This window comes from Adiantum capillus-veneris, chromosome 14 (assembly GCF_014529385.1).
Source record: "Adiantum capillus-veneris isolate H3 chromosome 14, ASM1452938v2, whole genome shotgun sequence".
NCBI lineage: Eukaryota > Viridiplantae > Streptophyta > Polypodiopsida > Polypodiales > Pteridaceae > Adiantum > Adiantum capillus-veneris.
In genome coordinates, this window is record NC_140944.1 from 151785422 (window position 1) to 151812049 (window position 26628).

The following is a 26628-nucleotide window of genomic DNA, read 5'->3' on the forward strand; positions in this document are numbered from 1 at the left end:
TAGGGATAGATGTATCCTAGTGAGGGGATGGTGTTCCTTAAGTTTTGTATGATTCTAGTACGGTTTAGTGAGCTAGGTGGTGTAGTTGAGAGCAGTTAGACTCTAGGTTGTGGTTTAGTTGGCCTTCCAGAGTGTTGTATGTGTAGGATGGTCTCAGCCTGACAAGCTAACGAGATTTACTCTGTGTGCCTATCATGTCATTTGTGTCCTCGATTGACATTATGTTGATCTAGGTTGTGTTACATGCACTTTATGGGTGGTGTGATTCGCTCCCGCATTAGTTACCTCTTGCCTGGACAGTCACGTTGAAAGCGACCATGTCTTCCATATACATTTCCATGTTGACCTACATTATTGTGCTACAAATTTTGAAGATCTCTTGGACTCTCCCTGCCTTGAACGTTTACCTGACCGCTTATGTTTTGACCTTGATTGTTATTTTGCTACTATGCCTGGTGGTGGCCTCTTAATCGGCCTTGTCCATTACATGTACCACGTCCTCTTCCTCTTCCTTTGTTGTTGAAAATGACCTATTCAGAATTGTTTCCACCCTACATAGAGGAGTCTATCTCAAGTTCCTTCTCTTCCACAATTACTAAGAACACCAAACCTGTAAATGAGGGAACGTTCTCTTGAAGATTAATGCCAGCTTTGAGTTGTTTGTAGTCTGGACCCAAACCTCACAAAAAATATACTTCTACTTTGTCATCATCATCAATTGTAACACCAATTGATGCAAGTGACTCACATATATTCTTTATATCATATACCTCTTTCACTATGCTAAGAAATATCTATGCACACTATATCCAAATTGAAGCTCTCTAATCCAAATTGAAGCTCTCTACACCACCATAAGAAAATCTACAGAATCCCAAACCTTAATCTTTTTGAATGCAAATGCACTTTAACTCTGAGACAAGGGTCGAAACGCACCCAAATGGAAATTTGGATGCACAATAGTAGTCCAAATGACTATATAGAACCCTGAGATGCACAATATCCATCAATAATCCCCTCAATCAGAGATCATTGACGATGGCCCTTGGGAATATCGAAGCTCCTTCCTACTCCAAGATCCTCAGAGACAACCAGGCTTTGATACCATGTCAAGGGATAGAGAAGGAGAGATCTTGAGCTCTTGCAAGCCCGCACACACACACACACACACACACACACACACAAAGATGGAGGCAAAAGACTATACTTCTTCTTCTTCACTAACTCAAGATAAGAGGTCTACAAAAAATAAGGGAAAATACAAAGTAAAAGAGGAACTAGTACAACGGTCTTGTGTAAACCGCTAGTGAGGGAGGTGAGTAGATAAGTGTGCCATCACATATGTAGTATCACTGATGAAGATATGCGTACCCACCAATGTGCGCCAGTAATTATGATTGCCGATGATAGTCATCCATGAGTCATATATGTTGAGCTTGACATCTCAAGTTGTTGATCAACCTAAACTTGTTGTGGTTATTGTGCACCTTTAGAGCATACCCTTCCATAGTGACCTTCTTTTCCATAAATGTAGTAGTTTTTCTCCCATTAGGGAAAATGTGGACTCTCAAAGGGGCTCTATAAGCATGTTTACTTTCTCTCTCTTGTAAAAAATAGGTGCGTAGTAAACTTTTTATTGATGAATTCAAAAGTTTTTCATCGCTTTTGAATTAGAATGTACTCTTTGAGATCTTTATATTGACATATAGCATGCGATCAGATTCTTCATATTTAAAAAATCCACTTCTTGATGTGACAATGTTGTCTTCTAAATGGAATCTTATCCCAAATTTTAGATTTATTTGGGAGACCATAACAATTTCTACAAATCAACTCCAATAAAGTTGGAGTTTGTGGATCTAGAAACTACTTTCTAATATCTTTTCAAATGATATGTCATTTGATGGGGTCTCAATGAGGCTTTTATGGACTTCACTAGGTGGCCCACTTTTGGCAAGAGAAAAAACTTCTAACATACCTATAGGTCTCCTTTGAGAGTCCATATTTTCCCTAATGTGAAGGGTGTTCAAAATCCTTACCTCCCTTAGTAACCTCATCTCGGATTTACATAGTTACTAGCCAAGCATATTGGAGTAACTTGGGGGGCTACCAGTTGCACAATTATCATTGTATGGATGGGACGATTCTCCCATAGGTTCTCCCTTTGTTCACAATTGACACACTTTTTCCATTCACTTGCGGCATGTTCATTCACTTTGCTAATTTGCTACTATAAGATGTCGTATCATTGACGCTATCCATTATTCTTGTTGAGATGATATCATTTGTTCTTGATAATGCTTGCAGCTACTTCTTGAACTTCTCCAACTCGTTCTTCATGGTGTCTGTTGCCAAGAATTTTAGTATGTCTATTGTCTTTATTTCTTTTGACTTCCATATCATATTTTTCTGAGCTGCCAGTAAATCAAAGTCCTACTTCTTACCTTGCACCTTCAACCTAAGGTCTCTCTTTACCAAGCCTCCAAAGGTCCTTGTTGAGTTAGTCATTTTTCCGCTTACTACAACCCTTCAACTAAGTCCAAGTACCATCAAAGAAGAACACTCTCATGCTATTATTTCTTGGTGGTGTAGACATTTACCTAGCCAAGTCCTCAGGTTCTTCCACCATTTTCTTGAGTTTCATTTTCTTTATTTTGATGTTGCAAAACTTAGTCAGGATATTTTTTTCCTTTCCTCATATTTGAACTTGAATAGTAAGGCCTTTACTATAATTTTATATATTGAAAAATTTCAAATGAGGTGGGTACATATAATATCGGCTTTGTGCCTTACCAGTAATAATTTGTTAGAGCTAATCATGATAATCCTTCATTTCTATACTCGCTAGTTTGGCTCAATATTCAAAAGCTTGAATATGGACCTTAGTATCATTGATTTGTGACCCAGTAACTTTAGCTTTAGGTCAAGCCTCTTCTCTCGTATCGTATCCTAGTCATCACCTCATTTTGTACATCCTAAAATTTTGAGTCCAAATCACTGTCTATGCTTGTTGCCTATGTTGTTTTCATGCTATAGGCCTTAAATTGTACTTTAGGCTTTTGAGCTTCACGCTCATCTTGGGCTCTCTGATCGTTCTTATGTTCCCTCCTTTTTGAGCCTTAGTAGTTCTAATTTGTTAGCTTATTCTTCCATTTCAACTATCATCCACATGGCCATATGGTGTGTATATTGCATGCGTTGAAGGTCTATTTATATAAATCCTTACCTATGAATTTTCGAGAAATAAAATACACCCTTTTTCTATTCAATTTGTACTTTGTTTTCCTAGTTCCATTTTATAGTAACCTTTTGTATGCAACAATGTACAAATAAAAATAAAAATGAATAACCCCTTCTGCTACAGTCACATGATAATCACTATTAAGTAAACCCCCCCCCCCCCTGAGTGTGGCATAGATAATGTGATAAACAATGTGATTACTTTTCGCTTAGGATGATGATGTATATGGTGAGATTTTTATTCCATGATGTAGCATTGATTCCACCCTTTATGTTACCTATTATGAGTATGGTAATCTCTTTTTTCAAATGCATAATCTAGTGATCATTTTGAGTCCACATTAAATCTCTCTCTCTCTCTCTCTCTCTCTCTCTCACACACACACACACACACACACACACACACACACACACACACACACACACACACACACACACACAGCATAAATGCTACCCTCATTCATCCACCCGGCACACTTAAGTAATATCAGAGATTGAAGGGTATTTTTCATCCCTCTCAATAATTAGTATCATTACTCAGGGGTCATGTCGAAACACAAATATAAAACTTAAAACATCACTTTACACAGCAATGCAACTTTAGCTTCATTCTGGGTCTTGCATAAAGACTAGCCAGAATATCCCAAGCCTGTTTTGCAAATTTAGCTAAACAAATGTGAGAAGTAATAGTGTGCTTCATATATAACACAATAAATGCATGCATCTGCACATCTCTAACATCCCAACAAGATTGTTCAGCCATAGGAAAAATAGCTCTGGCAGAAGTAACTTTTCAGCTTCTTGATTATCTACGACAAGAGAAAGTAGAACATATTACTAAACATGTACAGAAAATAAATCAAATAGTTTGCAACTACTCGATGCAAAGAATTAAGAGACGTGTCACTAACAAATTCCAACACTTGATTCATCAGCATGGATACAATAGGGGTGCAATGGATTTCACATGCCTTCTAAAGACATCTTCTAATTGCATGAAGTTACAACAAAAACACACTCATTGCTTTGCATTTGGTTTCTTCCTCTTCCTAAATGAATCAAGAGGTATATCCATGTTGGGACTTCCACCTAAGTTCTTGGGAGTCGATTCCTTGCGCTTTGGTGTTGGCTTCTTCCCCGCTGGAGGGGGTGTTGCTTTCACCGCATCTGCAACTGCCTCATCTGATGCTTTATCTCTAGTGTCCACACTTGGTGATGCTTTGGTACTCAACGGAGAACGCAACATCCTTCTTGGAGTTAGTTTTTGCCTAGGTGATTTTACTGCAGAATACTTTTCCATCAAGATGTCTTCAACTACTCCACGTACTGCATCCCCTATGGCAGACTCCGCTTCAAGGGCTGGCTGCATCCCTGGGGTAATCAGGCCATTCTTCCTTGTGGAATGCATCGTCTTGTTGGAGCAAGCATGCGATGATTGTTCTACAAAGCAAGCTATTTACAAAGTCTCACTTGGAGTATCCCAAAATACACACATAAATACTGATTTTGGTACCTACCAGTGGCCTGCGTAGAGACTCTCTCTGTTTTTGTCCTCAATGATTCTTGTATACAGGTCTCTGCTGCGATGTCTGTCCTTGCAAATGATTTCATTAAATGCAAGAGTTTAAACTACCAATGGAAAGTGGGTCTGCAATAGTACTAGTAAATAATTGACACAGTGACTACCTACACTTGATTCTTTCATCTCACTCTTCACCTTCAGACCAATCATATGCTTAGCTCTAGGGGGAACAGACATGTTGCAATGTAGTGCAACACAATAGCCATAGTCCCTACATACATGCGCGAAGCATAGAATATGGTACACATGGGTGCAAGGCAGGGAGAATACATCCAAGCTTCTGGCATCGAATGGGAATCCACATCCTACACAATGGTAGAACCCATTAAGTGCCACCTCCCTAATGCTCTGCTCAAAATCCACAAGAGGAAAAGGCTTCATCAAACTGGCCCCCACGCTATGTGAAGTCCTCTCCATGGAAACACAAAATTTAAAGTGCTCTGATTCCTGTGCTATGTTGGACTCTACTTTTGCAAGTAGTGCCTGTGAAACAAAGAAGACAACACATCTAATTTAAGTCTCAATAACCCAACAAAAACAGATTGCTAAAAAGAATATGCAGCGTGAATCTTATCCCTTATTTGCAATACCACATATAAGACAAGCACTTACTCTATATGCTATAAACACAAGCTTTATGTGGTATATGATATGCGATGTGCTATATAGCACATAACACAGTCCAAGTATAATGTGCTATAAGTGCTACATAGAGTATGCACTGTAGATCATAGCACAAGCTTGTTGGGTATATGATATGCAGTGGGCTATATGAGACATAGCACATAGCATATAGCACATAGCACAATTAGAGATGATGCTATGTAGCACATAGCAAAAATAGATATTGTGCTATATAGCACAATTCACTATTCCACACACTCCAGGGCTATATTGTGAACATATACCACACAAAATGTGCTTTATAGCACATAGCACATAAAAATATTGTGCTATGTAGCACATATCAATATTGAACACACACTTCAGGGCTATACTGTGAGCATATAGCATACAGGTTATGCTATATAGCACATATTACGCATGTCCATTGTGCTATATATCACATAGCACATAACCACACAGAGCACATAGCATAGAAACACACACATTCCAAATAGATGAGGGTACTATTGTGAACATGCTGCACCTAGATTGAACTATAAAGCACATAGCACATAACCACACATGGAACATAGCATATAACCACCCACTCCATGAAGATGATGGCTATGTTGTGACCATATAGCACATAGCAGAAATAGAATATGCTCATACAGTACATAACCATACAATCCAAAACACTCTAACCACATAACCACATGGAAGTGAACCACATACTCCAAAACAAAGTGAAGCACATGTAGGAGGGTATGCACCTTTGCTTTAGCCACATTGCCTTAAAATTCAGCAACGTTCTCTCTAGTAGTACTCTAGTAGAACTGTCCAATCAAATCAATCAGGCGTTGTCGAGCTACAGGGTCTTGCACGCAATCAATCTCCGTTTGCAACTTTATGGCCAAAGTGTTGGAGCTTTGAGCACCCTTGGCCCTATGTAATTCTTTCACTTGATCCTCTACCTGCTTCTTTGCACCCTCTAGTCTTGACTTATAGTCTTTCAATCTTCCCTTTGCAACATTCTTCATTTCTACAAGTGTCCTGCTATCCTCCTCTGCCAATTGTACCAGGAATCCTCCTGTAGGCACGCTTGACAATGGTACAGACGTACCTTTTATTTTCAATGATGATCTGGTAGAGGCAGCAGTGGTTTTGGAACCTCTCCCTCTACCACTCATCTGCTCTTCCCACCTCTTGATCTTGTTTTGCAAGTTGTGTCTTTCTTCTGAGGCTCTCATTGCCCTCTCTGCAAAGATAGCCCAAGAAATTTGATGTTTGCCAGATTCACTGCAGTTTTCCAATGCAAAGGCCTTTGCAAATCGAGTCACTAATTCATACATGAAGGGACCCTCCTGGTAGACATCCCAGTGTCTCCCCACAAGCTTTTGCAAGAATTCCGACCAAGCATGGTATGCCTTCACTTTCTTCTGGCTACCCGGAACAGGCTTTGGGCATATAAAGACAGCTTCCCAGTCCTCCTCACAGATGTCATTCTTGCCTGTCAAGCTACGTGGATCAACTCCCTCCAATGGCAATCCACGCTCCATATGAAATTCCTCAGCAAGACGACAAAACTTCGTATGCAGAGGTGGTTCGATGTTCCTAACTAGACTGCTGCTTTCTTGAATCGGATGCTTTGAGGAAGGTGACATGATGCAGTCTCAAGTGATATACCTGCACATCATCCAATGAACTTATGAGACATTGTGTGCCCTCGCTTATCATCCCTGCTAAAAAGAAACAAGAACTTCATGGGCCTGCTCTTGTAAGCCGGGCATTCAAGGTGATGTGCTATGGGATTTTCCCCAAGGTTGCATGCAACTTGTGGACTAGAAAATTACCTCGGGAGTCTATGTCCTCTCATGCAGCCAGCAGGATTAGGGTTTGCTCGCCTCTTGTTGCAAATGAGCAAGGTGTGGCACTCATGCAGCTCCAAATGCAGCTTAATGTAGCTAAATGATCCCAGGTGGGGTGCGCGTGCTCAAGCAGTAGAGAGTGTACATGTTCAATGCGAGAGACATACCTCGAAGAGAAGAGGGCGGTTACTGCAATCGTCCTTGAAGTATCCAAGCTTGCACAGTAGAAGCTCTAAGCACAGTAGACCTTGAGAGAGAGAGAGAGAGAGAGAGAGAGAGAGAGAGAGAGAGAGAGAGAGAGGGGGGGGGGGGGGGGGGCACGGTGTTTGAAACTGCCAACTACTCATGAAACAAAGTGGGTGTGTGAAGGTTGAATTTTTCAGTATAACATTTTTTAGAATATAAATTTGGACGTTTGAAATATGGCACCAGTGACCACACCCCCAATGTCATGATATGCTATTTAATGATATCACGTATATAGCTTTCCACCTATTCATGCTTTCACCCAAGGGTCATTCGTTGGGAAATGGTGCGAATGTTAGCAGTGTCACAAAGGACGTGTGCATCATAGTTGTCTGGCACCAACATGATGTCAATACACAGGGAAGCAACTCGAATGGGGCACGAAGATTCTTTGAGGTTTTCAGTCCTCAAGAAGCGAACCTAACAAGCAAATGCATCAACTCAACAAGAAAATCACCACTCAATTAATCAAAAAATTAGCCTATGTCCTTTCTCACTGCTCTAGGTCATCACATGGATTGTAACGAAACTTTAAGTGAAGCTATATTAGAACTAAGGAGACAAGTCTACCAAGTCTCGTTGCACTCTGGCAAAGTATATGGATCGGGATCCATCATGATCCAAGTCACAGAAACTACAACAGAAGAGTCAAAACAGGTCTCCCTAAGGTCTAATAAGACTCTTATATGGTAAAATTGTCAAAAAATAGTGATTCAAGCACTCAAATTTGAAGATTAGGCTTGCAGACACATAGTCGAGAACCACAACGAATTTGAAATGCTTACACTTGAATAAAAGAGCATGGAAGGAGGAACACAATGCAAGTTTTGAAATTGAAATCGGGAGAAAGGCTTGTGTGGTAGGGTCAATTTCTTTGTTTCTTGAATGAGGCAAAGATGGTTGGCAGGGCTAATGGGTAGCAAGGATACACAACATGGCTGACCATTTGCAACAATTTAAGAAGCCCACAAGAGTCTCTTTTTCTTCATCTCCAAGTTTTGTGGTTTGAATTTTGCTAAAACTTCCAATGCCAAGGGCCGTGATTCCAAAAAATCAATAAGTACGTTAAATTTAAGTTTCAAATTTTGAATTTATTCAATCTTGATTTTTTCTTTTACAATGCCAACTTGACAAGCAAAGGTTGCTTTAATCAAGAAGATTTTGACAGTTAGACGAGATTTCTAAGCTATCTCTTTCAATATTGTCAATAAGCTGCATGATTTAGAAAAGCCGACTCTCTATGTAAAGGATGGGGCTCTTGGTGATTGTACTTCTAGCTAGCCTTGATGTGAGGCTCTAATGTAATCATCTACCCCTCAAGGTTCAACATCAGCTGAAGGTCGATTGTATTATTCTCGATGGAATTTCTAATACATTCACTCACAAGTTTGAGTTTTGAAAAAAAAAAAGGTGCATGATTGAGCAAGGCCGACTCTCTATGAAACTTTGACACAATTGATTTTCTTTCACATTGACATCTATTTGTCAGCAGGAGCATCTGTTAGCTATGAGCGCATGCTCCCTCTTGTCTTATCTTTTGATGTATGCCAAGAAAGGCTTCAATTTTAGGCATATTGCATTGAAGCTTCCAAGGCTATCAACATACAAATTGGCAGGGGACTTTGCAACATGTTTGAATTTTTTTTGTTAGGGGTTGATATGAACCAAGCCTCAAAGGCGTGCATGGATCATACAACAAAACTCTCTTTTCTCATATACTTGGCTATGAGCTAGATCTAGGCAAGGACAATTGGCTAGGAGTGGTTCAAGGTTAGACAATTTCAAGTTTTCTTATTTTTTATGTTTTAACCTTCTATTTGGAAAATATTTCCTTATTCTACAAAGCAAAGTGCTTTCACAAATTTAACACGAAGCAAGGCTTCTACTTAGCTTACCAAGCCAAACTAAATTATTGTAGAGATAGCGACAACCACGAACATAAATGTCATACCGTGGGATGGAGCTAATCTAACTAGTGCATGGAGGCTACAAGAGACTGTCAATATCTTGGAAAAGACATTCAATACTTACTCACTCAAAACATCCCTCAACTGCATGTCAGGCAGCAAAAACTAGTCACAACATCGTAAGGAAATCTCATCATTTCACCAAGCAAATGAAGTCCAAACGCAACCAAACTTATATAAAGGATATGAAAATAGTGAAGGAGTGTGCTTAAGGTTTCAAGCTCCACTTTTAAAGACTTACCAAAAATGCAATTAATACCTGCAGCCTGCAGGGATTTCAAAATGACGTGACCACACTATAATTTCAGGTTAATAACAATAGAAATGCAAAATAACAAATATTTTGTTAATTGACATTCATATTTTTTGACCTCCAGGGAGACCTGGAGACCGGCTCGTAGCCCGCCGCCGGGCTAATTAGTTGGCCCGCCGGGTAAAGCTATTTCCCCGTCGGGCCCGCCGTGGCTATATAAAGGCGACGTCGGTGCTTGTCTTTTTCACAAAAGAGGTACATTGAAAAGTATTCACCAAACTTCTGGCAGCTTTCCACATTCTCAAAGCAGTGTAGCAGTAATTTTTTAAACCCTTCCTTATTTTATTGATGTTTTTTTGAGTTTTTTGCGTTAAAACTTAAAGGTTTAAAATTTCTTTTATCAAATCATCGTACGTGGATGCACTGGCACATGGTTGCAATTGCGGCTAGGTGTGTCATTGCAAAAGCGTACGATGATTATGTTTTATATTGCTCCCAGTCATTCATGCTTCGGCACATGGTCACAATTGCGACTAGGTGTGTTGCTGCTAGAATGACAGGAGCATTTGTTTGAAAGAAGTAACCGTGCGTGAATGCACTGGCACATGGTTGCAATTGCGGCTAGGTGTGTCATTGCAAAAGCATAGGGTGATTATGTTTTATGTTGCTCACAATCATTCATGCTTCGGCACATGGTTGCAATTGCGACTAGGTGTGTTGCTGCTAGAATGACAGGAGCATCTGTTTGAAAGAAGTCACCGTGCGTGGATGCACTGGCACATGGTTGCAATTGTGGCTAGGTGTGTCATTGTAAAAATGCAAGATGACTATGTTTTATGTTGCTTCCCGACATTCATGCTTCGGCACATGGTTGCAATTGAGACTAGGTGTGTTGCTGCTAGATTGATGGTAGCATCTAATGCATGAATGTGTGCTCAAATAATTTCATAATGCTTCATATGATTGAATCTTGAAAGAATACATCGTTCGTGGATGCACTGGCACATGGTTGCAATTGCGATTAGGTGTGTCATTGCAAAAGCGTAGGATGACTATGTTTTATGTTGCTCCCAGTCATTCATGCTTCGGCACATGGTTGAAATTGCGATTAGGTGTGTTGCTGCTAGAATGACAGGAGCATCTGTTTGAAAGAAGTCACCATGCGTGGATGCACTGGCACATGGTTGCAATTGCGACTAGGTGTGTCATTGCAAAAGCATAGGATGACTATGTTTTATGTTGCTCCCAGTCATTCATGCTTCGGCACATGGTTGCAATTGCGACTAGGTTTGTTGCTGCTAGAATGACAGGAGCATCTGTTTGAAAGAATACATCGTTCGTGGATGCACTGGCACATGGTTGCAATTGCGGCTAGGTGTGTCATTGCAAAAGCGTAGGGTGACTATGTTTTATGTTGCTCCCAGTCATTCATGCTTCGGCACATGGTTGCAATTGCGACTAGGTTTGTTGCTGCTAGAATGACAGGAGCATCTGTTTGAAAGAAGTCACCGTGAGTGGATGCACTGGCACATGGTTGCAATTGCGGCTAGGTGTGTCATTGCAAAAGCGTAGGGTGACTATGTTTTATGTTGCTCCCAGTCATTCATGCTTCAGCACATGGTTGCAATTGCGACTAGGTGTGTTACTGCTAGAATGACAGGAGCATCTGTTTGTAAGTTGTCGTACGGTGAGGCATTGGCACATGGTTGCAATTGCAATTAGGTGTGTCACTGCAAAAGCGTACGAGATCTATGGTCTATATTGCACTTTTTCTTTCACGTAGAAAAGATCCAAATGCAGTGGCACATAGTTATATTTCACAATGTGTTGTTTGCCACAAAACCATTGCAGGCAAAATGGATCCTTCTGCTACTTCAATGATAGAGTTCAAAAAGAAAATTAGACAATTGTTGATTACGATCGTCAGTGCACTAGGTCCCGACGATATAGCGCAGATTGTTGCAGATGAGTCTAGATTGCAATCATTATACAGTGAGATTGTCCGCAAAATGTTGTTGTTATATCCAAACAAAACAACCGAATCAATAATCTCATTACTGAGCAGTTGGGTGGGCAATTTTCCCAAGGTGGCCTCTGATTTGAAAGAGGAATGCCCTCAAGAAGTAGACAAGGGTAAGCTAGAGCATTGGAACACTAGATGGAGAGCTGAAAAGGAGAGGTCAAGGCGAGCATCCCACATAGACACACAGTTTGGCCTAAGCAAGAAAATGTGAATGGCTATCACCAAAGTTGTGGGGAGCAGCCAAGTTGGAGAACCATTTATTGAGGAGGCTGCCATTGAGGGAACATCGGGTTCTACTACTTCTGCCAGTCACCTGGAGAGTAGTATATACAATTCTGAATGTAGTATGACTCTAGGCATTCCAAATAAGTCCATTAAGAAGATCAAGAAACTTGGGTCAGGGGCTTATGGCATAGGGTGGCAAGTTCAAATCAAAGGGATCAGTTTCCTTCCTGCAACGAATACTTATTGTGCCAAGGAGTTCAAAGGACACGCCAAGCATCAGTGGAAAAGCTTTGCATCAGAAAATGGGGTAGATCTCAACCATAGAGGGATTGTGAGAAGTATTGCCCACTCTGTAGCGTTGCCATGGTTTCTGATATTCCCCTACTTCAATGGCGGAACTTTAGGTGATCTTATGGAGACAGTGCCCCTTCCACATGGCTCTTTCACGATGCTTGTAGCGCATCAAGAGGGGAAAGGAAAGATCCCTGAAGACTTTAAATGGGAGCAGCCCTCTGAAGACCAGAAAACACGTATGAAGAGCTTGTGCAATCATGCTCCCTCGTTGATCCATGCCTTGGTGAACGCATTGCAATTCGCACATGACGAGGGAGTGATCCACAATGATCTCCATCCATGGAACATCATGTTGGACTTTACCAAGGATCTCACTCCTCGTATTGGAATAATTGATTGGGGATTGGCTCTGCGTGTTGGCTTAGAGACACAAAAGACCAACAATACCGATGAAAACTGGCAAAAGCTTCATCCTTGGCAAGCTCCTGAGTTACTAGATGGCAATCACCCGTGCCCATGGACCAAGGCCACAGATGTGTACACCATAGGATGGGTGATATGGCAATTTTGTAAGTTTTGTGGAGAGTTCTCTGACTACTACAACACAAATTGGTTCAAACATAAGGTTTCAGTGGAGGTACAAGCCATATCTACGATTTTTGTGGAAGGTTGGGTGAGGAAGAAATCCACAGACAGAAAGACCTTGGCACTTTTGGACGAATAATTAGAAAGATTTGAAGCTCAGCCAAAACGATTCTTACGCCCTCCCTCTGAAATGAGTGTAGCCTTTTTTTGATGGATATATGATGTACTTTATGAATCAGGATTTTGTGAGACTTTTGACTTATAAAAGCACTTTTAAATTTTGGGTTTTATGCGCCATCCTATGTTATGGGTCATCCTATGCATCATATGGATTGTCCATTGTGGGTCATCCTATGCATCATATGGATTGTCCATTGTGGTTTTCCAAGATGTTATATATGCATTATGTCTTGGGTGAAGCAGTGGACTTCAGCTCAAGGACACCTCATATGACGGTTGAGGACATTCACAACAGTGCAATCACCGTCACACGGCAAGAGATGTCATTGGCACTAGAAGGTGCATCAATGGAAGTGCACCAAGTTAAGAAGGAGCTTCAAACTCAACTCAGGAAAGCATCACAAGCTACACAAGGCTCGCATGCAGAATCAACCCTAAATAGAGACTTGCAAAGGGAGGTGAAGGTGCTATCTCGCCACGTAAAATAGTTAGAGGCGACTAAAAAAAAAGAAAATGCTTCCACATTGATTGAGCACCCAACATCTATTGAGGCCCCTCCAGCTTCTGGTGAGCATGGTGGTCCTTGCCCCATATGTAGATCATTCTTTCATGAGTGGTGTGGTCACTTCAGCTTGCCATGCGGACATATGTACCATATATCATGCTTGATGCAAAGCATGATGAATAGCTTTCGTTGTGCTATATGTGAGTATGAGATATCCAAAAATCTATATGCAATGTTCAAAATGTCTGAAGACTATAATAAGCTTAAAGGTCAGCGTGAACAGGAGAATGAAGATATTCTCACAAATATTTCACTATCACTTGGATAGTTTTTGTAACATTTGAAAACATTTACTCGTTGTCTTGCGAAAATTTATTAGTGAATTGTGAAATGTCTTCACTTCAGCTTCAATTATGATATGTGATAATGCAAAGATTTGTTAGGGCTTTGTATATTATGAAGCTTTAATAGTGATTTGTGGCCTTGTAAAGGTTTTTAAGGGCTTCGTTTATTATTAAGCAAATGTCTAAACCTTAAACTAAATATAAAAAAAGCTTATAAGATAAACAGTTTCTGAACTTAAACAGAAGTCACTCAATGGATTCGATAATCTATTAATTAAACCACCGTCGCTTTCTGCGACGGGTCAAAGTTGGTTCAATTTCCAAATTCCCTTCAATCTCTTCTAAAGTACATGTAGTTTCTACTTCATGAGATTCCCCTTGCAGCTCACTGTCTTCGTCCACCTCATCATTGGTTACATCATAAGTCCAGCGCGGTATCTCCTCTTTGTAGTTCTCAACTTGCACTCTTGCCAATAGCCGATGGTTGCAATACATATACACCAATTTTTCAGCTCTTGAATTTAGAAGGTGGTTTCTGATGGTGGAATGTGCATATTTATATGTACTCTAGTTTCTCTCAGAACTTGAATTGGATGCACATTGGGCTAGGATCTAACAGCTAGGCATTTAAGGGTGGGTGCACTACCACCATTCATCATCCACCACTTCCACGCTGGTTGCTTCGTGACAAGTTTCTGCACAAATTCTGTACCAAACTTACCCTCTTTGAGTTTAAACTTCGTAAGATCAGTAACAGCTGATGCATGCTCATCAGGATCAGCATAAAACGTGCCTATCACATCATAAAAGTCTTCCAGCACCTCCTCATCAAGTTTGTCTATTTACGTTGCCCAATACTCTGGATCCAATAAGAAAGATACGCTATGTAGTGGACTATGTGCTCCAACCCATCAACCATGCACATACTTTCTCAGAATTTCTCTCCTCTTTTGAGTGAATGGTGTCTTCCAAGGCTTCACAATTGGCTCATGGGGCTCCTCTGGATTTGCAAGGCTTTCTTGAACACTCCACCAAGCCATCCACACCTTACCTATGTTAGGCAAGGCAGAATCTAGTTGGCGTAATGTGAGCATAATTGGCATCATGACATTGTGCACATCCACCATATCATCCCAGAAGTGGCGATCAGCTAGTAGATCTCTGATCACCCCTATTTTTCTTTTTATCTTCTCCCTTTGACCGGCCTCCCATTCTGAAAAAGTGGCAAAAACAAATGTCTCCATCACAGCATTCTTATTTTTTATTAGTGATTCTACCGTATAGTAGTTGGTGCAAAATCTACTTTCACACGGTAGTTTTAACATAGTAGACATCCTCTGACGGTACATGTCAAGAACCCTCTGACGCTTCAAAACAAACTTGACTATTAAGCGAGCATTGTCTACTATCCATTTGAACCACTCTATGTCATTACTCTTGTACCAATCTTGCAATACCAAGTTCAAGCTGTGTGTACTGTAACCAGCACTATATAGGTGAGAGAAGTGACTTTCAAGTATCCTACCTGTAGCCCTGAAATTTTTGGCATTGTCCATGATTACTTGGACAACATTTTCTTTTCCAAGTTCCTCAACTGCGTCGCCAATGATGTCAGCTATAAAATTGCCAGACTTTATTTGACCAAAGCTATCCACAGCTTTGATAAAACATTCACCACGAGGACATACAAGCATGATGTTGATCAATGACTGCCTTTGAACGTTGGACCAACCATCACTAACTATGGTGTATCCTGATTGTTCCGTTGCATTTAATATCACCCTTTGAATATCTTGTTGTGTGCTTGTGTAACATTTATCCAACGGTTGGTTTCTCATATGGTGATATGTTGGAGGGGTAAATCCAGCACCATACTCCCTAATGCGTTTCCAAGCTGACTTCCATGCATCACGGGTGACAATGGCCAATGATCCCCTAGTGAAATAGACGGCTTTAGCTAGTGCAAGTTATGCTTCTTCTAAGGCAAGCATTTTGAAGCTCGTCTGTAAGCTAACCTGTCTACTTTTTGACGATCCTACCTGAAAGTCAAGAGATCCATGGTTTGGAGGTGTAGTTCCATGATATGAGAAGTTGGTTCCCTGCTTTGAGTGCTTCCATTGGTGGGCGTTACACCCAATGATCCCTCGTACTGGTTTGATCTTATCGATACCGAGGTGTGATGGTCGAAAGTAGAGAGTTTTCATCTTTTGCTCGTGGAAATTAGATTACCAATTAAAGCTTTTAAGCGCATAGCTACTTCTTCTGCACCTAAGACCTTGCACTTTCCTCCTTGGATTCTAGTATTGCCACCTAGCAAATGATCCCTTATTCTTGGTGCTCCTCTAGATTTCTCTTTGCCACAAAAGTTACATTTCCAATCTTGATACTTATTTAAATTTGTGGAAAAATTCCACTCGAGTCCTGGACTTTTTCCACCTGCCTTTCGCTTGCCCTACGAAGTGGTGCCCTGCGAAGCAGGACCTGGCATCGAGGTAGGAGGTCTCCTCAAGGAAGCTAGGCTTGAGACACCAACATCACCGCTCACATTCCCGGTGGAAGAAATACTTATTGGATGCCTGCAATACCAATAAACATAGCTCAGTATGCTATCTCTTCTTTCAAGTATTATTCAAACCAAACATTAGTGTTATAATCAATATCACACACAACCGTAGTAGTGAAGCTTGAAAGGAATAAACCTCAATCTACTCAAACATGAGCAAGCAAATACAACGGTGAATCAAATATGTGATCAGTCCATCCCAAAAGTAGAGATATCGACCCAAAGATTCACCTTCCTACCTCCTTTCATGAATCAGTCCAGTCCAAAAAAGAACTAATGACCCATGATAGGAGCTCTAATCGAAATAGCAAGCAAATACAGCGGTGAATCAAACATGTGATCAGTCCATCCCAAAAGTAGAGATATCGACCCAAAGATTCACCTTCCTACCTCCTTTCATGAATCAGTCCAGTCCAAAAAGAACTAATGACCCATGATTGGAGCTCTAATCAGAATAGCAAGCAAATACAGCGGTGAATCAAACATGTGATCAGTCCATCCCAAAAGTAGAGATATCGACCCAAAGATTCACCTTTCTACCTCCTTTCATGAATCAGTCCAATCCAAAAAAGAACTAATGACCCATGATTGGAGCTCTAATCGGAATAGCAAGCAAATACAACAGTGAATCAAACATGTGATCAGTCCATCCCAAAAGTAGAGATATCGACTCAAAGATTCACCTTTCTATCTCTTTTCAAGAATCAGTTCAGTCCAAAAAAGAACTAATGACCCATGATAGAAGTTCTAATCAATATAGCAATCAATTTAGCAAATATAACGGTGAACCAAACGTGAGATCAGGCCATCCCAAATGTAGAGATACCGACCCAAAGATTCACCTTTCTACCTCCTTTCAAGAATCAGTTCACTCCAAAAAAGAACTAATGATCCATGATCAAAGTTACATTAAGTTTTAATTTTTTTTAAAGACTATTCTTTTTTTTACCTTTAGTCTTTCTTCTAAATTTTAAAGGATGACCAAATTTAGAGGAAGAGGTGATGTGATGTGATGTCTATAAAGGGGTTATATAGAGCCGCCAAATATGGAGGGGGTACACGACGGGCCTGGCGGGATTCTTGCTTGTCCCGCCGGGCCCGCCGGGTTTTCATGATAAACCCGCCGGGCCTGTCGGGATTGTTGGCTTTCCCGTCGGTTCTACGTTTTCTACCGGTTTTCGTAGGTCATGACATTAGATATGTTATTAACATGAAAAAAATAGTGATAATAACAACAATAATTAACATTTAACAAAATGCGTCATCGCATAATTAAAATCCCTGCCTGGTGCTGCAGGGCAGATTTGACCTAACTAATTTCAGCCTCGAATGCACCTACTAGCTTAACAATGATGCCCCAACACCCCTCCTAGCAGTTTGTATGAATGAAATGTGAGTTATGAGAAAATTGAGAAGGAGGTTAGACATAGCAAGAACATAGATTCATCACAAAAAACTTACAATGCCACGTAGAGCTTTCACCAACGAACATAATGAAAATAACGTCATGCCAAACATACCATCTGCAAGAGAATTATGAGCTTCAAAAGAAAGAGAGAGAATACACAATGTTTTCTGTAATTGCACGTAGCTTCATTATCCAAAGTGAGCTTACAAAAAAAAAAAGTTGGTTTTTATACCTTGCCATAAGGTTTTAAGTAAAAAAATAAAGAGGTGTGCCAACTCTATCTCGGCCTAAAGATTAAGTGAAACAATCTGGAAGCTTATAAACCTGCTGGATCTAACTCATAATTACATATGCACTTACTTTTAGAATCAATAAAATACAAAGACTTGCAACTATAATTGTCTGGATTGAGTAAAAAATCAAATATTACATCATTGATTTCTTGAGCCTCTTGGTTAGTTGGGCTGCTAACATTTTCTCCCTCCTAATCTGGGTTGTCCACGACACTGCTTTAAAAAATTGGGTATGATTTTGTGTTTTTTGTTGCTTCTTTAGAGCTGAGGGTGTCATGGTATCTAGTTCATAGCTTCTTATATACCTCGGTCAAAAATTGCATGTCGATGGGCTATCTGAGCTCCACGGCTTTGTATGACACAAATCACGCTTGTAGATTTTCCACCATGGGACTAAAAATGCGAAAGCAAAATGTAAGAAATCCAGTGTAGAATGCTTCTTCAAAAGTATGCATATACTAAGATGGAAAAACATGACTCTTGTAAAGAGTCCATATAGAGCACCTCATCACTGAGGTGACTGGATAGGTCGTAGCATAACCCTTGGTTTCCCTCCAAGAATGCCATCCATGGTGCATCACTTTGTTCACTATGATGAAAATTCTATATGCATGTGAGGATCATTTTGGCAATCATGATGAACATTATACGTGCCAGATCCACGATTTTCTTGAAGATTTCCACCGCCTATCTGAGCAACTTTAGCATATAATCTTCAATTGGCTAACCCTTGGGTGGAGTAAGCTTGAAGTAATTAAGACATGTAGGATGTTTCTTGAAAATTTTGTGATGACTTCCCCAACTTCTCATCCTTGGCATTGGGCAAAAATTTGGTTCTTTGCGGATCTTTGGTGGAGCTTGAGAATACAAAATGGTATACCTAGGATGCCTCTTGAGCCAGGTCTTTCTCCAAGATGGATGTGGATCCATAGCATCAACAACTTGGTCTTTGACAAGCCTTTCTTTCAGCTTGAGCACTTCATATTTTATTAGAGTATATGCTAGAGACTGCTAATGCAATGTCGCTATTATCTGCTAAGATGTGAGTTGAGCTACCTTAGCTGAATGTAAGGTCCTCTCTTTCCATTCCATGGCTTCTTCCCATATGTCTGTCATTTCTTGAGTGATTTAAATCTTCAACTCCTTTTTGGCTTTTGGGATAAAACAATCCAGAAAGGCCCTTCAGGCATTGGATCTACTATGTCTTCTTCTTGGATTGAGGTGGAAGTTTCTGCTGGATCTATACTTTGCAAGAATTTGAGAGCTTCCATTTTAAGCACTACTGGTTTGGTTGTTGAGGTTGTTGACCCAACACTGGTTGAGGTCGTTCGATACCCATCAATGGTCTTTGAGCTGGGGCCATATTAGGCTAATATCTATACATGGGTTGTCCTTGTGGCCTCATAGGCACGTATTGAACATTTCCATCATACTTTGGTCCTTAATAGCACTCATTGGTCTCATGGTTGGTCCATTTACCCTCGATTGCAGACCATTTCTGTGGCCACTGGTTGCCCTTGTTGAGGTACCCCTTGCCCTGGTCCCCTCATAGGTGCTTTTTGCATGTTATTCAACATGCCATTCATCCTTTTGAGCATGTCTTCTATGGCTGAAAGTGGTGCTGCAACAGTTGTTCCCACTTGTGCTAGTTTGGTAGATGTTGTTTTCTTGCTTTGGTTATCCTTAGGGACATCTTCCTCATTGAAAATGTCACAATTGTCTCCTAAGTCAATAGCATTTGACACACACTCTTCTAGGGTCGTATGCTTCTTGCTATACAGTATAGCATGAAATTCTTTGTGTAGCAGTCCCTCTAGAAACAATGATACTAGTCTTTCTTCTGCAGGTATCTCTAGCTATGGGCATCTTGCAATGTATTGTTTCATTTGAGTTGCACAATCCCTAACAGACTCACCTTATTTATGTTTAAAGATTTAGATTTGAGCTACCGTATTGTGTTTGATCCCTGTTTTGGAACAAGTAGCTACAAATCCTTGAGCTAATGTATTCAAGTCCATGATTGACCTTTGTGAAATGTTTTGGAACCATGTCAATGCTTTTCCTTCTAATGTCATTCCAAACCCCTTGAATTGAGTATGGAAATCAAATATGTGTTCTGCTCTTAGCACTTGCTTAAATATTTCTAAGTGGTCATATGGATCCCCAGATCGACCGTATTTTCTAATCCATTTCTAAAAATCAGATGGTCTGCCACGTCTATTTGGTTCAACTCCCGGTCTCCTGGCATTGGTCATGTTCCGAGTCCTTCAAACCAATCTGTTGGAAACAGTGACTCATGTAACCCTGGACTGGATTTAGTGTCACTTGGTTTTCTTCGTGTTGAGGTGGTTTCTGGTTTATTGACATTACTCTTAGAAGATCTCTCACGGTGTTCATCTCTTAGAATAGTTTCGGGTCCTTGGCCCAATATCCAATCCCTTATGGAGTACCCTTGGTATTTGGTTTGTTCCACCTCCTCAAGAGTCATCATAACAAAGTTATTGTTATAACAATCCCTAAACAGGTAGGTTGGGAGCTTTGTTGAACCCTTATCTTTGATCTTGAAGATATAGATGATCTTCATGGGTGTTAGTTGTCCTGATTTGGCATGTGAAGTCCATAGGAGATCTTTTACATTTCTATCCTCCCAATAATAGACTCCGATCCTAGGATTATCCGTACTAAGCCATTTCAAAGGCTTCAAATCAATTGATCGTATCCCTCAAATTCTAAAGTTGGTGGTCCATCTTTAGCTCTACCATACCTGGAATTATGGTATTTATCTCTAATCCCCATTTGTCTATCACGTCACGGTTTCAACTTGTAAATACTGAGTTCCGTTTCTATCCATGTACATTTTTCCTTGTTTGTTTGCCTTGATTTCCTCTTCAAACTCAATACCATGGTCATCAATGCGAATAGCATACTCTTCGTTAGGAGCCACGTAAACTTGAGCTCCATGGTGATTAGTCTTATAAAGAGGAAAGTATATGCTTATAATGCACTGTCATTACGGTTTCTGAGTGAGTTGAATAGGAAGACATTTCAGATGTTGATTCTGAAAAAGTGTCTGAGACTTCTTCAAGGATAGTGTCCAAGTGCTTGCCTTGATTAACACTCTCGTCGGTGGATACTCTACTGGAGGTTTCTCCAAGTATACCTTGGTTTCCTAGTATACGACCAAATCTAACGTTCATAAAGACTTGTGAAGCCCTGGATAGAGTACTTACCAATGGATTGACTTGTTGTCAATTTCTTCCACTTGACTTGATTGCAACTTCTATCAAGCTGTCAATTCCTTGTCTGCAACCTGATTCCTGTATCAATTTAACCAAGTTAGCTATTCTTTCACAAAGATTGTATAAATTTTGCTAGCTATTTTGACTGGTCTATGTGTATCACTTCAAATCGAGCTAAGTGAGTCAACAATTGAGTCTTTCAAATTCCACTTTTACAAAAATCCAAAGGACTAATCTGCATCTTGAAAATTGAGTGAACATGTACCACTTTGGATTCAATTGAACCCAAAATTACCCGATGGCCTTATATTATTATGTTGGTTAAACACTGTACAAGTTCAAAAGTAAAAAATGGTGTCTCTGTGTAGCAGTAGTAAATAATCGTGATTATTTACTTTTCTCAGTTTTTTGCACTTTTTGGCTTGATTTGCCAAGTATAAAACCTGTTAAGACCCTTGGACAAGTTTCACTAAGTTTGAAAAAAATCTGCTCAAGTTTAGCAACTATTTGATGTCTGCAGACTCAATTTTCAAGAATTTGGCTTAAGTCTCACTTTTATGATCCAAATTCCACCAAAATTGATTTGTGTGGTCTACTTGATATGCTTGACCTTGTAGTATACTCAAATGTGCAAGATTATCAATTTTTCAAGCAGATGTAAATAATTATTTACTCGAGCTATGTTTTTGCAAGTTTTTGTCCCAATCTTGACACAGATCTGTTAAGTGTCTCAACTTAAGCTCCCTAGCCAAGTTTTATCAAGTTTGGACAATTTTTGTTCAAATGATCATCAGTTTTGTAACTGCATACTGACTTTGCAAAATTGGCCACAATTTTCAATCCAATGATCCAAATCTTACCGAATTTTGTTTGTGGGCTTAATACAACATGGTAAAGCTAGTGGTATGCTAACTTGGTCAAAAAGTTGAAAAATGGGGCAAATGTAAATAATCACATTATTTACTTCTGGCAAATTCTTGCATCTTTTTGGTCAACTGAGCATATACACATGTCTATCACATCAATATAAGCCTATAAATCAAGTTTCATTGAGTTTGAACAAAATTTTCTCCAATTTACACTCAACTTCCCGAAAGTCAGTACAGACTTTAGTCTTTACCCAGTTTTTGGTCAATTTGGTGATCCAAATTATATGGTCCTTTACAAAAGTTGTTTATACACATGCACAGAGTCACTGGTATCAACCTTCATCAGTTTTGAGTTGAAAGGAAATAATCGCGATTATTTACTTTAGGCCCAAACTCCACTTTTTTAAAACTTTTTCACTAGACAATGTTTTCATGAGCTATTTTAAGCCTCTGAGTCAAGTCAAAACTTAATTTGGCATAAAATATCAAGAAAAAGTAAATAATCTGAGGTTTTGCAAACTCTTGAAATTTTAACCTCAATGTGTTCTTGAACTTACCCACTGGTTCATATAACTTTTAAGCATACTCTCTAGTTGGATTGACTTGTTGACAGTCTTTTGGTGCTATTTCTAGCCGTAGACTTGAAATTTTGCAACTTCACATAAGAACTCACAGTTGATTCTTTCGGAGAGAGCAATGTTTTGAGACCCACCTCGTACCCTACTTACCCTACTCCTAGATTCTACTATAGTGGGTTTGTGGAAAGTGTCCACAAACACTCGTTTTCTTGTCTTTTATGGTTTTTTGAGCCTTGATCTTAAGACTTGTCGCGTCCATCAATCATTCTCAAAACCCTATCTAATTCTACAATTCTACAATCCTAAAGGTACTCTGCAAGTACAATAACTTTCAAGCTACCTCTACATAGAAAAAGACGACAATCTTAAGCTATGCGGTTTTAAAAAGAAAGTTTCTACTCTAGGAGATCCTAGTGGAACTTAAAGGATAACTTCATAAGACGCTCGTGTTGTTCCCTAGTTTAGGTCCCTTCGATCCTTGGCAGCGGCACCAAATGTGGGACGGGTGTCTAACCTCACTCCTATCTTATTGCAGATGTAGCGAGAACCACGAATAAGTTGTCAATCCATGGGACGAAGCTGATTCAACTAGTGCATAGAGGCTACAAGAGGTTGTCAATCTCTTAGAAAACAACAAACAATTTGCATCTAACTCAAGCTACACTCAAGTGACTAAAATCACCAAAAGCCAATTGCTCATCGGCAAACAAATCACATCCGTTACAGCATCAAACGATATCCAAACGTAATGAAACTTCTAGGACATGTTTATAAGACCTAAGCACACATGCTTATGGTCTCAAATCTCACTTTAGGTCAAGTGCAAAAATCGCAATTATTAACAGCAACGGATTTATAACCTAGTCGTTTTCGACCCAGAATGCATCTAAATGCTTAGCAATGATGCCCCAATACCCCCGCATATACTTAGTTTTTGATTAAGAAGTGTAAATTTCTACTTATGATGAAATTAGGCCACGGGTCAGGGATGCCAAAAGCTACGAAATACTGTGAAATGCTTACATCAATGCGTAGAGCTCTTACCTGCGGTTGCAATGCAACAGACACGGTTGCAATGTGACAACCGTGGAGGGAATAGGAAGCGCGAGAAGGAGAGAAGTGAGCGTCATTAGCTCACGCTATGTATTAGGTTAACCAAAACCTAATAATAACTTTATAAAATTGGCTTTTATACCTAGCTAAGGTTTTTGGTGGTCAAAACTAATAATCTGGGAGCTCTAACTAAAGATAGGTAAAGACAGGTTGATACAATCTGGAAGCTTGTAGCCTCGGCTCATCAATTACAAAGTTTATCTGAGAAATAGGAGTTACAATATTCCCGATTCATCATATATTAAGTGTTTTTACAATGAGAGCTCCGAAAAATGATATCGGAGTTAGCTTGCTGCTAACAGTTCGTGTAATAGTAAGGTAGCTAGCTACCTTGAATCCAATTTTGGCATGCAATAGCCTTAGCCGATGTGTGTTGGAGGAGACATTATGGAAATTTTGGACTCTCAAATGGGTCCTATAAGGGCTTTGACTTTCTCCCTCTTGTCCAAAAACAGGTGCATGGTAAAATTTTTATAAATGAAATCAAAACTTGGCGAACCTTTTAGAATGTACTCATCAAGATATATCCATTGACATATAGCATGCCATCAAATTTCTTATATTCTAGAAGATTCAATTTTTTGATGTGACAACTCAGTCTTATAAATGGAATCTCTCCCCAAATTTGAGCTTTGGTGGGAAGACCATAACTTCTACAAATCAACTCCAAATTTGTGGGAGTTTAGGGATTTAGAACCTACTTTCTAATATCTTTCCAATGATATATTGATTGATAGGGTTTTGACAAAATGTTTATATACTTCACCACATTACCCACTTTGGACAAGAGAGGCAAAGTCAAACCTCCTTATAAGGCCCCTTTGAGAGTTCAATTTTTTCCTGATGTCACATGGCCATCTCAAGATCCAATCCATCATAGTTGCAACCCATTGATAAACTTACATCTTCCTTCCTACAAGTCCCACAATAAGACTAATTTGATCAGCATCCTAAGGGCACCATTTCATGCAGATCTCCCTCCTTGTCACTTGACTCCACTAGCACCAGAGGCTCGGGGGAGTCGTGGAGTGTGATGATTTCTCCTCATTGCTCCCTGCCGATGGGTGCCGCATCCTCTTCTTTGGGTGATCGCGCCATGGCCAACAACCAACCCTATTTGCAGGAACCATCAGGCCCCAAGCTCTCTTTCTCTCTCTCCCCCTCCCAATACGGCTACCTACAGCGGTGGAGATTGAGGATGTTATTCAGCGATCACCACAATACCAGCTCGGAGCCTTCCTCAGCTATTGATTTTGTTTTAGTTTTTAATTTACTTCATTTTATTTTATACCCAGATATTGTAGTAGACCCATAAGAGCTTGATCCCATGGCCTTTTGAAGACTATTATTATAACATTTCATTTCATTTTTCTCTCACTCTTTCCCCTCCTAGTACCGCTACTTACAGCGATGAACATTGATGAAGTTCTTCAATGATGGGTGCAATACTTTCTTAGACAACGCCCGCTTGGGCATTGACGATGATGATGACGATTTTAGTCTGACGCTTTTAGGGTTTTAATTTTAATCTTTCACTTTACTTCATTTTATTTTAGTACCCAAACATTGGATTAGATTCACACTATTTGTATCAATTTTGACTCAAATGTAATTTTAGCCTTTGAAGGTGTTTAATGTAACATTTTATTTCATTTCATTTCTCGCTCTTTCCCCCTCGTCTGTTGCATTTGACACCTCCACAACAGTGCCCCCCTGCCCCCCCCTCGCCCGAGACTACTTACAGAAGCGGACATCGACAAAACTCTTCGGTGAAGTAAATGAGTAAAATTAGGGCGAAGTAAATGTGTAAGTTAGCTTCTTCTTTTACTCAAGCTACTTACACATTTACTTCGCCCTAATTTTGAATGACAGGGCTATACCTCGTGTGGTCTGCATTATCTGACTTTTAAGGCATTTTTTAACTTAATTTAGCTGCAGACTCCCATACTACCTACTACAAGTTTAAACGAGAAGCATAGTTATGTGGTTTTGCTAGGCATTCTCTTGATGCATAAAAAACCTAGATTATCTCACATAATTTTATGTCTAACTGGAAATGCATGTCGTAAATGGAGACTTGTAGGAAAGAGTAGCTACGATCAAATTAATTTTGCGATGGTTTTTTGTTGGACCAATCTATTGTTTATAGTATGTCTTTTACATGATGGATGCTTGTGATATTCTGACTAAACTCTAGTCAGTGCCCTTCACACTAGTCCATATTGTGCTCCAAACTTTTTTTTTTTCACATTGCCATTGTCAAGTGAAGGTGCCAAAATTGTATGTTCTAACTGTGCAATTAAATACTTATATCAAATCAAATTCTAGATAACTAGAATATTATTTTATTTCATGGCCAATCATTAACATGTTACATATCTTTTGTTGTAAGTTTGATAGCTACAACTTTCTCCTACTTGTACCTCTCTCTCCACGCACAAACTGGTATATATATTTTCAAATGCATCACATTATCCAAGTACATATATCCAATACCTCTTTGCTTTTCCTTTTTTATGTTATCTTTTGAGCTATGAACCCAACCATCTCTGTAAGGTCCCTCCCTAAACCCTAGAGCCATTCAGAAAATTTTTTCGGCCTAGAAAATAAGTTAGAAAAAGTAAGACCGACAAAGAAGTTATACCGA